Source organism: Mustela lutreola, chromosome 3, assembly GCF_030435805.1.
Source record: "Mustela lutreola isolate mMusLut2 chromosome 3, mMusLut2.pri, whole genome shotgun sequence".
NCBI classification, from domain to species: Eukaryota; Metazoa; Chordata; class Mammalia; order Carnivora; family Mustelidae; genus Mustela; species Mustela lutreola.
This window is the reverse complement of record NC_081292.1, coordinates 96,574,811-96,587,805: the sequence shown is the minus strand read 5'-3', so window position 1 is coordinate 96,587,805 and position 12,995 is coordinate 96,574,811. Positions and strand designations below refer to the sequence as shown.

Genomic DNA, 12,995 nt, shown 5'->3' with positions numbered 1-12,995 from the left:
TGTGAAAAATATGCCAATAAATTGTTTGATCTGGACAAAATGGATAAATTCCTAGAAACCTATAACTTTTCAATACTGAATTAGGAAAAAAATAGAAAATTTGAACAGACCAATTACCAGCAGTGAAATTGAATCAGTAATCAGAAAACTTCCATCAAATAAGTCCAAGAGCAGACAGCTCCACAGGTGAATTCTGCCAAACATTTAAAGAGTTAATACCCATTCTTTTCAAACTATTCCAAAAAACTGAAGAGGAAGGAAAGCTTCCAAGTTCATTCTGAGACCAGCATTACCCTGATACTGAAACCAGATAGAGACATCACAAAAAAAGAGAATTACAGGCCAGTATCTCTGATGAACATTAAGGCAAAACTCCTTGACAAAATATTAGCACTGAATCTAACAATATGTTTAAAAAATCATTTGCCACAATTAAATGGGATTTATTCCTGGGATACAAGGGTGGATCATTACTCACATGTTGATTGATTAATCAGCATGGTACATCGCATCAACAAGAGAAAGGAAAAAAGCCATATGATCATTTCAGTAGGTGCAGAAAAAGCATTTGACAAAGTACAACATCCATTCGTGACTTAAAAAAATAGGCTTGCAGGAAACATATCTCAGCATATTTAAGGCCGTATCTCAAAAATCCACAGCTAACATCATACTAAGTTGTAAAAAACAGCTTTTCAGCAAAGATCAGAAACAAGACAAGGATGTCCACTTTCACCACTTTTATTCAACATAGTACTGGAAGTTCTAGCCACAGCAGTCAAACATGAAAAAGAAATAAAATGCATCCAAATTGGGAAGGAAGAAGGAAAACTTTTACTATTTATAAATGATACAATACTATATATAGAAAACCTGAAAGAGTCCACCAAAGAACTACTAGAACTCGTAAATGAATTCATTGAGGTTACAGGATACAAAATCAATATACAGAAATCTGTTGTGTTTCTATATACTGTCAAATAGCAGAAGGAGAAATTAAGAAAATGGTCCCCTTTACAAGTACCCCAGAAATAATAAGATGCCTAGGAATAAACTTAACCAAGGAAATGAGAGACCTACTCTGAAAACTATAGAACATTGATGAAAGAAATTGAATATTTCACAAATGGAAAGATACATGCTTATGGATTGGAAGAACAAATACTGTTAAAATGTCATTACTGCCCAGGGCAATCTACAGATTTCATACAGTCCCTATCAAAATGCCAATGGCATTTTTCATAGAACTAGAATAAATAATCCTAAAATGTGTATGGAACCACAAATGACCCTTAATAGCCAATGGAATCCTGAAGAAGAAAAACAAAACTAGAGGTGTCACAATTCCAAATTCTAAGATACAGTGCAAAACTGTAGTAATCAAAACAGTATTGTACTGGCATAAAAACAGACACAGAGGTTAGTGGAACAGACTAGAGAACCTAGACATAAACTCACAATCATATGGCCAATTAATCTTTGACAAAAGGAGGCAAGAATATGCAATGGGAAAAAGTCCTTTCAACAAATGGTATTGGGGAAAACTGGACAGCAACAGGCAAAAGGATGAACTGGACCACCTTCTTACACCATACACAAAAGTAAACTCAAAATGGATTAAGGACCTAAGTGTGAGACCTGAAACCATAAAAATCCCAGAGAATAGACAGTAATTTCTCTGACATCAGGCATAGCAACGTTTTTCTAAATAGGTCTCCAAAGGCAAGGGAAACAAAAGCAAAAATAAACTATTCTGACTTCATCAATTAAAAAAAACTTCTGCACAGCAAAGGAAACAATCAACAAAACTAAGACAGCCTACTGATTGGTAGAAGATAATTTGCAAATGACCTGTCTGATAAAGGGTTAGTGTCACTCTCGCCAGCAAGAACGACCAGGAGACCTCAGCGAAGCAAACTTTATTTCTGGGTAGCTGTTGGGATCTCCCCTTTCACCGCCCGCACATGTGTATATATACCAAAGTTGTACAACCAATCACTTGCAGCCACATAGATACAAGAGGCATTTTGGACTACTTCCTTAATCCTCAGTTCCGCCTACTGGCTCGCATCCAGCCGCCATCTTAATGGCGTGTTTACTTTCGGGCCCCGACATCTCCCCCTTTTCTTTTATATTAGGCATGCAAGGCAGGAGATCGTGCCTGTCTTAGGTTGTCAGCTGCCATGAACATGCTTACCCGTCATCGGATAATTCCCCCTGGTTGGAGAACTCCTGGCTTAGGTTGCTATGTGCATGCAGCCAATCTTACCCGTCATTGACTACTGATATAGCACTGCCAACCAGATTTGGGGAAATATACCAGCTTCCAGTGCCATGCAAGCTTGTACTAGCGCCAACTGTTGTCTACGTTGTTGTTTACGTAATGATGCAAAACAGCGGAACATAAGGATCAAGGTCAGGAGTAGTCCAATTAATAGTGCACCCATACCGGCCCACTCTTTAGCAAACAAGAGTGATTGGTTTACAACAGATACCCAATCCCATAATGGAGCTATGTCAATCTTAGTTGCATTAATAGTGAATATTTGTTGTCTTAACAATCTTGTCAACTTATAATATTGATTGGACCATGTCCCATTTAGGTGTCTGCTTAACTCTTTCGACAGATTAGCGGCAATAGAAAGGTCATTATAGGCCACGGAAGTTATGCAAAGTCCAGAAAGTGATTGGATGCATCCGGTCCTCAATAGTTTCTGGAGAATGTCCACTTGTTCCTGGATTAGACCTACTCGCTGATTGACGATCATAATACCGGCTTGAAGGTGGCCATTAATTAGTTCTTGTGTGGCGAGGGCTTCTGCAACTCCAGTAGTTAGGTTATTAAGAGTGGAGGCAGTCTGTACAGACGTGGTGAGAGCTACAGCCGCTGCAGTTGCTGCAGCTGCGGAGGCCGCTACAGCCACAATAATGGGTGCAGTGATCCCAAAGTCTCTTTTATGTCTTGAGAGCAATACAGGCAAATCATTAGGATTTACAGAAACGGGCATGGGAATGAAAGTAGGTATACAGAAGGGAGGATGGCGGACTCATTCGTCAGTGGCATGGGGAACGGCCAGGCTTTCACTATTGCCCATTGGTGCATCTGTTGAAGGGATGCTTGTGTCGCCAGGATCGCTATCAGGCCGAGCATCAGGACGGGGCGGGCCATGTTGATCGATTCTTCTAATCAGTCGTTCCGGGACCCAGATAGGCACTTGGGCATCCTGTGGAAAAAGACAAACAGAACCTCGGTGACATTTCAGGACCAGGTCAGGGCCTCTCCATTGGTCCGTGAGTATATCCTTCCACTTGCCTGGGCTAGAGTGCGTTCGGTAACCGCCGCATGCCTGTCGGCTGCAGATGTACCATTATGGTCCAAGGACAAAAAATTTAAAATGTAAAGGGTGAGAGATGTAAGATCACGGGGTGACTTGTAGTCATCCTCTATTTCCCCTTTTCTTATTTTTTGTAAGCATCGTTTGAAGGTGCCATTGGCGCATTCAATTATTCCTTGACCTTGTGGATTGTAGGGTATACCTGTAGTATGGACTATACCAAATTGACTCAGGAATTGATGGATAGATTTTGATGTGTATGCAGGTCCATTATCTGTCTTTATTTGTTTTGGGATACCCCAATCTGCGAAGCATCGTAGGCAGTGTGTGATGACTTGTTTTGAATTCTCCCCCATGAGGGGAGTAGCCATTATGATACCTGAATAAGTGTCCACTGATATATGTACGTACTTTTGTTGCCCAAGTTCAGGTACATGTGTGACATCCATTTGCCACAGGTGATTAGCTTGAAGGCCTTTGGGATTTACCCCCAAGGAAGGCTGAGGGAGTAATGTGGCACAATACCCACAGGTCCTTACTATATCTCTTGCCTGTTCTTTGGTGATATGGAATCTATATCTTAAGCTATTAGAACTCACGTGCCATTTGCTATGGAACAGCTTCGCCTGTTCTAAGGTAGGGCAAATAAGTTGGAAACGACTATTGTGGTCTGCTAGAGCATTGCCCTCGGATAATGGTCCCGGTAGGCTCATATGGGCTCTGATGTGATCTATAAAAAATGGTTCAGTGCGCAGTTGCACAACCTCTTGTAGTTGCCTTAAGATCCATGGAATAGGTGAATCCCTTAAGGAGAGGATGGCTGTTTCAGTATTTTTTGTTGCATCTACCACGTATTGACTATCAGAAATAATATTTAGGGGAGTGTCTGAAAATCTTTGGAGCACTAGGAGCACTACTAGTAGCTCTACTTGTTGAGCCAACCTGGCAGGAACTATGACTGGGTTTACGATTCCATTTATGATATAAGCTCCTGTGCCCTCTTTACTTCCATCTGTAAAGACAGTAGAGGCTTCTTTTAGTGGTGTCGATCTACTAATTTTCGGTAGTATGAATTCAACACCCTTTGTGAATTCTAGAAGTGGGTGTGAAGGATAATGATTATCAAATTCTGTTGAGTAAGAGGTGGTCAGTATCGCCCAATCATCTAAGGTAGCACATAGTAGGCAAATCTGTTCCTTAGTATACGGCACGATGCAATTGTCAGGTATGATTCCAAGAGTAGAAATACAACCAGTGATCAATTTGTTAGCTAGCATGGCTACTGCAACTGGATATGTTGTGATTATCCGAGGAAGAGTGTTTGGGAAGTACAGCCATTGTAAGGGCCCACCTTGCCATAGCACTCCAGTAGGTGAAGAAGGGGATGGAATCACTATGGCTTGGACTATCTGGCTAGGATCACATCTATCTGCTGAAGTCAAGGCAAGTCTGTCCTCCACGATTTTCAAAGCCTGTTTCGCCTCCAGAGTAAGGCTCCTAGGAGAGTCTAGACGGGCATCACCCTTCAGAATATCAAACAATGGTTGTAATTCTCCTGTAGTTATTTTCAGTTAGGGTCGGATCCAATTTATGTCCCCCAATAACTTTTGGAAATCATTGAGTGTTTGTAATTTGTCAGTTCTAATGGAGGCTTTTGAAGCTTTTACCATGGTATTGTATAGTTTCATGCCTAAATAGTCTTTGATGTTGGAAGCCTGTATCTTTTCGGGGGCTATAATTAACCCCCATGAATTTAGCTCTTTTTGTAACATTATTAAGGCTTCCGAAACTGTAGTAGAGTCAGATCCACACAACAATATGTCATCCATGTAATGGTAACACATTAAATCAGGGTAAGTCTCTCTAATAGGCTGTATGGCTTTAGAAACATATAATTGACACATAGTGGGGCTATAATATAGCCATGCCCTGAGGGAGGACAGTCCACTCATATCTTTGGTCAGGCTTTGCATGATTAATACAAGGTAGGGTAAAGGCAAATTTAATTGTATCCTCAGGATGCAGAGGGATAGAGAAAAAGCAATCTTTTATGTCAACCACTATTGATGGCCAGTTTCTCCGTAAGGCGGCTATCATGGGTAATCCCAGCTGTATTGGTCCCATGTTCTGCATTTGCTTATTAATTTCTCTAAGATCATGTAAAAGTCTCCATTTACCAGATTTCTTTTTAATAACAAAGATAGGTGTATTCCAAGGTGAGGTAGAAGGTTTTATATGGCCCGCCTCTAACTGTCCCTGTACCAGGGCTTTAGCAGCCGATAGTTTTTCATTAGTAATTGGCTACTGAGGCACCCAGCAGGGCGTATCTGTCTTCCACGTTATTTTCATTGCCTCAGTGGCCCTTACCGAAAACCCAGACCTTGCCCCTTATATTCTGAGGTGAAAGGGATGGTGTCTATTTTACCTTGCTCCTGTTTCCCTAACCCTTTTCCTGGTGTGTATCCCATTTTCTGCATCATAGCTATTGATTGGGGGCTGTATATAGTTTCAGTTGTCAGGCGGACGTTCATCTGTTCCAAAACGTCTCGTCCCCAGAGGGAAATAGGAATATTGCAGACATAGGGCTGAAAAGTTCCCCTGTGGCCTTCGTCATCCTCCCACTCAAGGGTAGCTGCGCTTTGATCAGGACTTTGAGCGATTCCTAAACCCCTGAGTGTTTGTTTTCCTTGTGTTAGGGGCCATCTCGGAGGCCACTCTTGTTGGCTGATGATGCTCTTATCGGCACCCGTATCCAGTAACCCTAAAAATTTTCTTCCTTGCACCTTGAGGGTAATTATGGGCCTATCAGTCATATCCAGGGTCAGGCATGTTAGGTAAACTCCCGTAGACCCCAAACCTCCCGTACCTCTTTCTTTTCCTTTACTGGGAAGGGCTTCATGATGGCTAGGGAGTATGAGAAGTTTAGCTATCCAATCTCATGGGCTAATTGCAGTAACTCCCCTTGGGGAAGACACCAGTATCTTGATCTCTCCCTCATAATCTGAATCTATTACCCCAGGGTGAACTATCAGACCTTTGAGATAAGTGGAGCTTCGGCCAAGTAATAAACCTACAGTACCATGAGGGGGGCCCCCTCTTAGATTGGAGGCTAATGCTTGAATGCCCATCTCCTGTGTTAGGACCATTCGGGCGGCTGCTCTGATATCGAGCCCTGCTGATCCAGAGGTTGTGCGCCTTTCTCCAAGGGAGGATACCATGTCCTGGGCATTTGCGTTAGCGCCCCATAAATTTGTGTCGGGCCCCGGAGCGCAGGGCCCTGCTTCCCGTTTTTTGAGTCATTGGATTGAATTCAGTTATTCGGTGGCAGGGGATTTCCTTGAATATCTTTCTGGGACCTACATTCATTAGCCCAATGATTCCCTTTACAGCAACGAGGGCACAACCCAGGTGCGGGCTTGACTGGTCTAGGAGATCCTTTACCCTCTGGACAATCCCTCTTAAGATGACCGTCCCTTCCACAAAGGAAACAAGCCTTGGAAGAACTCCAGGTTCCTCCACTGAAACTTCTTATCCCTTGGGCTACTGCTGCTGCCATAACTTGGCCCTGAACAACTGTATCAGTGATGTCTCGACACACTTTGATATACGTAGTCAGGTCCTTAGACTTCCAAGGGTGGATAGCCTCTCTACACCATTTATTTGCTTGTTCATGGGCTAATTGTTTAACAAGGGGCATTGCTTGGTCCACATCCCCAAATATGCGCCTTGCTACTTGGAGCAGACGATCTACAAAGTCAGCATAGGGTTCATTAGGCCCCTGCAACACCTTGGAAAGTTGTCCCTGCAAATCGCCAGAACCCTGTATGGTCTTCCAAGCCCTAGTGGCTGCAGCTGCTATCTGTACATACACCCCTGGGGGGTACCCAATCTGATTGTTTTGTCCCACAAATTGACCTCCCATGAGCATGTCAATATTCCAGTGGGGATTCCCTGACATGGCATTACGCCGGGCAGTTTTTGAGCTACACTCTTGCGAAGCAGTTTTCCATATCAAGTATTGTCCACCAGACAGAGTTGCTTTTGCCATGTTAGTCCAATCGTCTGGGGTAAGGTTCATGCTACCAACTGCTTCTGAAAGTGAAAGTGTTTAAGCAGCCTGTGGCCCATAAGTAGTGACTGCTTCCTTAAACTGTTTAATAAGTTTGAAGTCTAGTGGTTGATGAAACCTCTGTTGATTTTGATCTTCTAACACTGGGTATACAAGAGGGGAGGGTTTAGTAAAGTCCATAATGTCCCTCCATCCTGCATTTCTATATTCTGGACAACCGCATGCCCCTCGAGAGCATGAAGTGTTATATGGTGGCGGCCATTCTGCAGGTGGCGCTATAAGCCTACATTCAGGGGTAGGAATTCTTGACCTGACAGAGGGCGCTAGGGAGTCATATTTTTTCCCAGCTTCTTTGTATATCCTTCCCTTTAAAGGTTCGTTAGGGACTTCCTCTTTTAATTTTAAGTGCGTCATGGCTTCCCCAAGCTCATCTTCAGAGGAGCTCTCCTCTGAACTTTCTCCCCCTCTGCTAGATCCTGCCTTAGAGGCTTCTCTGACCTGCTCCATCACCTCAACACCTTCCTCGATAACATTTTTAACTGTTTTATGGTTAGAGTCTAAACAGGAGCGTACTAGCTTCCAAATAGCCATCATACCTAGCGGCAGTGGCTCTTGTCGGTCCCACTTACGTAGTTCTTCCCCCAAATGTTCCCATTGAGGAATATTAAGAAGTCCTTCCTCTACAAACCAAGGACATAGTTCCTCAACCTTTTTCAAGAACTGCCGAGCTGCTTTCATTTTTAGCGGAGTGCCGTTAGCCTTAAGCACTTCCGTCAGTAATCCCTCCATCTTAGTAAACTTTGATCCCATTATTTCTCATCCTATGCCTAGGAACCCTTTTACTTCTCGTCCTATACTTAGGAACTTTCTTACTTCTCGTCCTATACTTAGGAACTTTCTTATCTGAAATTTTGTGCGCACTTACCGGATCATTGCATTCACTGAGAACTCCTCGGTTTCCGAGGGTTCCCGGGTTTCAGCACCACTTGTCGCTCTCGCCAGCAAGAACGACCAGGAGACCTCAGCGAAGCAAGCTTTATTTCTGGGTAGCTGTTGGGATCTCCCCTTTCACCGCCCGCACATGTGTATATATACCAAAGTTGTACAACCAATCACTTGCAGCCACATAGATACAAGAGGCATTTTGGACTACTTCCTTAATCCTCAGTTCCGCCTACTGGCTCGCATCCAGCCGCCATCTTAATGGCGTGTTTACTTTCGGGCACCAACAGGTTAGTATCCAAAATACCTAAAGAACTTCTATAATTTGGGCACCTGTGTGGCTCATTTGGTTAAGTGTCTGCCTTCAGCTCAGGTCATAATCCCAGGGTCCTAGGATCAAGCCCTACACTGGGCTCTGCTCAGCAGGGAATCTGCTTCTCCATCCCCCTACTGCTCTGCCTGCTTGTGCTCTCTTTCTGTCAAATAAGTAAATAAAATCTTAAAAAAGAAAAACAAAAAACCACAACTCAACACCAGAAAACCCCAAATAATCAAAATTTAAAATGGCCAGAAGACATCAAGAGGCATTTCTCCAAAGAAGACATCCAGATGGCCAAAAGACACAGGAAAAGATGCTCAGCATCAGTCATCATCAGGGAAACACAAATCAAAACCACAATGAGATATCACCTCACACCTGTCAGAATGGCTGAAATCAAAAACAAAAGAAACAAGTGTTGGCAAGGATGTAGAGAAAAAGGAACACTGATACACTTGATAGAAATGCAAACTGGTGCAGCTGTTGTGAAAAACAATATGGAGGCGCCTTAAAAAATTAAAAATGGAATTACCACATGATCTAGTAATTCCACTACTGGGCATTTACCCAAAGAATTTGAAAACACTGGTTTGAGGAGATATATGCACCCCTGTGTTTATTGCAGTATTATTTACAATAGCCAAGCTATGGAAGCAACCCAAGTGTCCATTGAGAAATGAATGGATAAAAAAGATGTGATAGATATACAAAAAGGAATATTCCTCAGCCATAAAAATGAATGAAATCTTGCCATTTGCAACAACCTGGACAGATCTAGAGGGTATATTATGCTAAGTGAAATAATTCAGAGAATGACAAATTCCATATGATTTCACTCATGGGGAATTTAAAAAACAAAGAAAAAAGGGGGACAGACCAAGAAATAGAGAACAAACTGATGGTTACCAGAGGGGAGATAGTTAGGGGCCAGAGGTGAAATAGATGAACAGAATTAAGAGTACACTTACTGTGATCAGCATTGAGTGATGTACAAAGTTGTTGAATCACTATACCATACACCTGAAAGTTGTGTATAACGCTGTATGTTAATTATACTGGAATTTTTTAAAAAATAATATATACCCATCCATGTTCTGTGATTGCATTGGCACTTTCCTCTGTGTCTCTTCTCATAACTACATTCTAATCTTGAGAGAAGTATCAGACATCCAAATAGAAGGGCACCCTGCGAAATTATTTGACCGGTAGTCTTCAAAACTGTCAAGGCCATTAGAAGCAAGGACTAGCTGAGAAACCATCAAGCCAAAAGTTGTCTAAGGAGGCATAACAAGTAAAATGTACTGCTGTATTTTCACTGGGTCCTGAACCATAAAATTTATTTTTTTTAAATGTTTAACATCATTAGCCATTAAAGAAATTAAAATTGAGATGTTACTACACACCTATGAAAACAGTTGAAACAAAAAATACTAATAATGCTAAATGCTGATGAGGATGCAAAGAAACTAGATTTTGTGTACATTTCTTTAAGCACTTGGACCTGTAGTCACACTGCCTTCTGGCATCCCTTGTTTCTCCTTAAAAGTCAATTGTTGATTCTGTGAGGTTGTTGCATTTCTCATACTTGGAGATCCTGGAGTTTCTTGATATTTGGGTTATTGTTTTACAATAAATTGGGGACATTTCAGCCATTTTTTTTTTCTTTGAATATTTCTTCTTTCCCTCTTCTGGTACTCCCATTACCCATGTGTGGAGGCTTTTAAAAGTGTCTCTCATTTCTCTGAGGCCCTGCTTATTTTTTTCATTCCTTTTACTGTGTTCTTCAGCTTGACTAATTCTCTTGTACCAGTTTCCATCTACTATTGTGTTCCTCTAAGGGAATTTTTTTTTTAAGTATTTATTGTACTTTTTAATCCAAGAATTTCCATTTTGGTCTTTTTATAATTTCTACCTCTTTATTGATTTCTCTACTTCAGTTTGACAGGATCATCATACCCTCCATCGTCACTCCTACATCCCTTCCATTCAATGAATTTATTTATAAAAGCTGCTGTGAAATTTTTTCTGGTAAATTTGACATCTGGTCTCTCTTATAAGCAGTTTCTTTTGCCTGCTTTTTTCCCCCAAGTATGGGTCACACTTTATTATTTTTTGCATGCCTCATAATTTTTTGTTGGAAGCTAGATATTCTAGATAACTCTGGATACTGGTCTCCTCACCCAACACCAGGCTTGTTATTGTTACTTGCTTGTTCATTTGTGTAGTGACTGGTTAGATTATTTTAGTGAAGTCACATCACCTCCACCACCAGGTGTGTTAAGCCTTCGATGTTGCTCCTCGGGGAGGTATAGCTTCAGGTATGCCGGTAGTCATCCTGAGATGACTGGGGCACTGGTAGAGCTCTCGCCCACTCTTTCCCTAACCACACCTAGCTGATCAGCCCCACTAACTGCGTGTTATTTGCTCTACCAGAAAATAGTACTGGGTTGGGGCACCTGGGTGGCTCAGTGGGTTAAAGCCTCTGCCTTCGGCTCAGGTTATGATCCCAGGGTTCTGGGATCGAGCCCCACATTGGGCTCTCTGCTCAGCGGGGAGCCTGCTTCCTCCCCTCTCTCTGCCTGCTTCTCTGCCTACTTGTGATCTCTGTCTGTCAAATAAATAAATAAAATCTTTAAAAAAAAAAAAAAGAAAGAAAGAAAGAAAATAGTACTGGAATGTACTCTGGGACACAAATTACATTCCCCTGCAAACTATTCCAGTCAAATCATAGCTCCTTTCAGAGTAGTTCCTGAGGTTAGTGTGTGCTATTTGTTCTGCCCCCAAGAGGACTTCTCTCAGTCATCTTATTCTTTGTTCTCTCCTACAAACTAGTCAGCCCACAGTCTAGGCTGTGTCTTCCTTTGACATACAAATCTCCCAGTTGCCTTTCATTACAATCTCCACTACTCTTGGGAGCACCTTTAGGTTTCACCTTCATAGTCTGTGGCAAATGGAGTCACTTCCTTTAGGATAAGATTAGAAGCTATCTATTGGGTGGGCTGTTTCTCCCCCAGACAGAATCTCTGAGCTAGACCTCTGGAGGTGGGGTAAAGACGATGGCAACTTTCTCTCCAAGTAACACCTCACTCTAGGAGGCGAGCAACAAGTGGAGGAGAAGAGGAATGAACAGCCTGGGATCCTCTTGGCTCACCTCTTCTAGGATGAAATCACCACTTCACAAAGCAGGAGAAGGGCTCCCAGGGCCCAGTGTTCTCAGCACACTTTGCCCTAAGGTACAGTCTCCATTCTAGACTAGGAACTGAACAGAATAAGGCCCCTGCATCTCAGTTGTACTCACCTAGGACTTAGCCTGAGCAGCAGGGAGCGGGGAGCAGGATGGGCAATGCTAATGACCTGCCCCTCCTGGAAGATAGCCTTCCACCTGGTAGGTAGAGGAGATGGAACCCCATGTTTTGGGCTGCAGCAGTCTGCGTGGAGATCTATCTCACTCAGCTGGGAGAAGAAAAAGGGAATGGTCTTGGTTCAGATAACATGGACACACTGTTCTTACCACAGATTTTCTTGATTAGATACTGCATGAGTAGATTTTCTGTTTTCCCTTAGGAGCCTTTCCATGGGTCTAAATAGTTCTTTTTAAAATTTTCACCAGTTTCCCTAGAGAGCAGGTTAGCAGAGCACTGTCATACCACAGGTCAGTTGTCTCTCATACTTTGCTGAGCTAGCTGCTCTGGAAAACAGTTTGGTAGTTTCATAAAAACTAGAATGTACACTTACCATATGACCTAACAGTTACACTCCTGGGCATTTATCCCAGAAAAATCAAAACCTGTGTCCCCACAAATATCGGTACACAGCTGTTCATAGCAACTTTTTTTGGAATAGACAGAAACTCGAACATATCTTGTATATCTTTTGTGGAGAAATATCTGTTTAGGGTGCCTGGGTGGCTCAGTCATTAAGCATCTGCCTTCAGTTCAGGTCATGATCCCAGGGTCCTGGTCCGTTGAGCCCCACATTGGTCTCCCCACTCTGCGGGAAGCCTGCTTCTCCTTCTCCCACTCCCCCTGCTTGCGTTCTCTCTCCCGTTGCCTCTCTGTCTCTGTGTCAAATAAATAAGTAAATAAGATCTTATTAAAAAATATATATATATGGGGGCACCTGGGTGGCTCAGTGGGTTAAAGCCTCTGCCTTCAGCTCAGGTCATGATCCCAGGGTCCTGGGATCGAGCCCCGCATCAGGGCTCTCTGCTCAGCAGGGAGCCTGCTTCCTCCTCTCTCTCTCTCTGCCTGCCTCTCTGCCTACTTGTAATCTCTGCGTGCCAAATAAATAAATAAAATCTTTAAAAAAAAATGTGTATGTATATATATAT

General features: G+C 42.6%; 1 protein-coding gene and 1 long non-coding RNA gene across 9 annotated transcripts in view; one reads left to right on the top strand and one right to left on the bottom strand.

The window, feature by feature from the left end:
• The window catches only part of SAP130 (Sin3A associated protein 130), a 92,782-nt gene that overhangs the window by 74,880 nt on the left and 4,907 nt on the right, over positions 1-12,995 (top strand). The window lies entirely within an intron of this gene.
• The window catches only part of LOC131826880 (uncharacterized), a 77,661-nt gene continuing 65,391 nt past the window's right edge, over positions 726-12,995 (bottom strand). For all 3 annotated transcript variants that reach the window (XR_009351793.1, XR_009351791.1, XR_009351792.1), the window contains 4 exons: positions 11,964-12,118; positions 9,634-9,685; positions 8,330-9,055; positions 726-3,224 (listed from right to left, as the gene is read on the bottom strand). This is a non-coding gene — a long non-coding RNA (uncharacterized LOC131826880). The remainder of the gene's footprint in view (positions 3,225-8,329; positions 9,056-9,633; positions 9,686-11,963; positions 12,119-12,995) is intronic.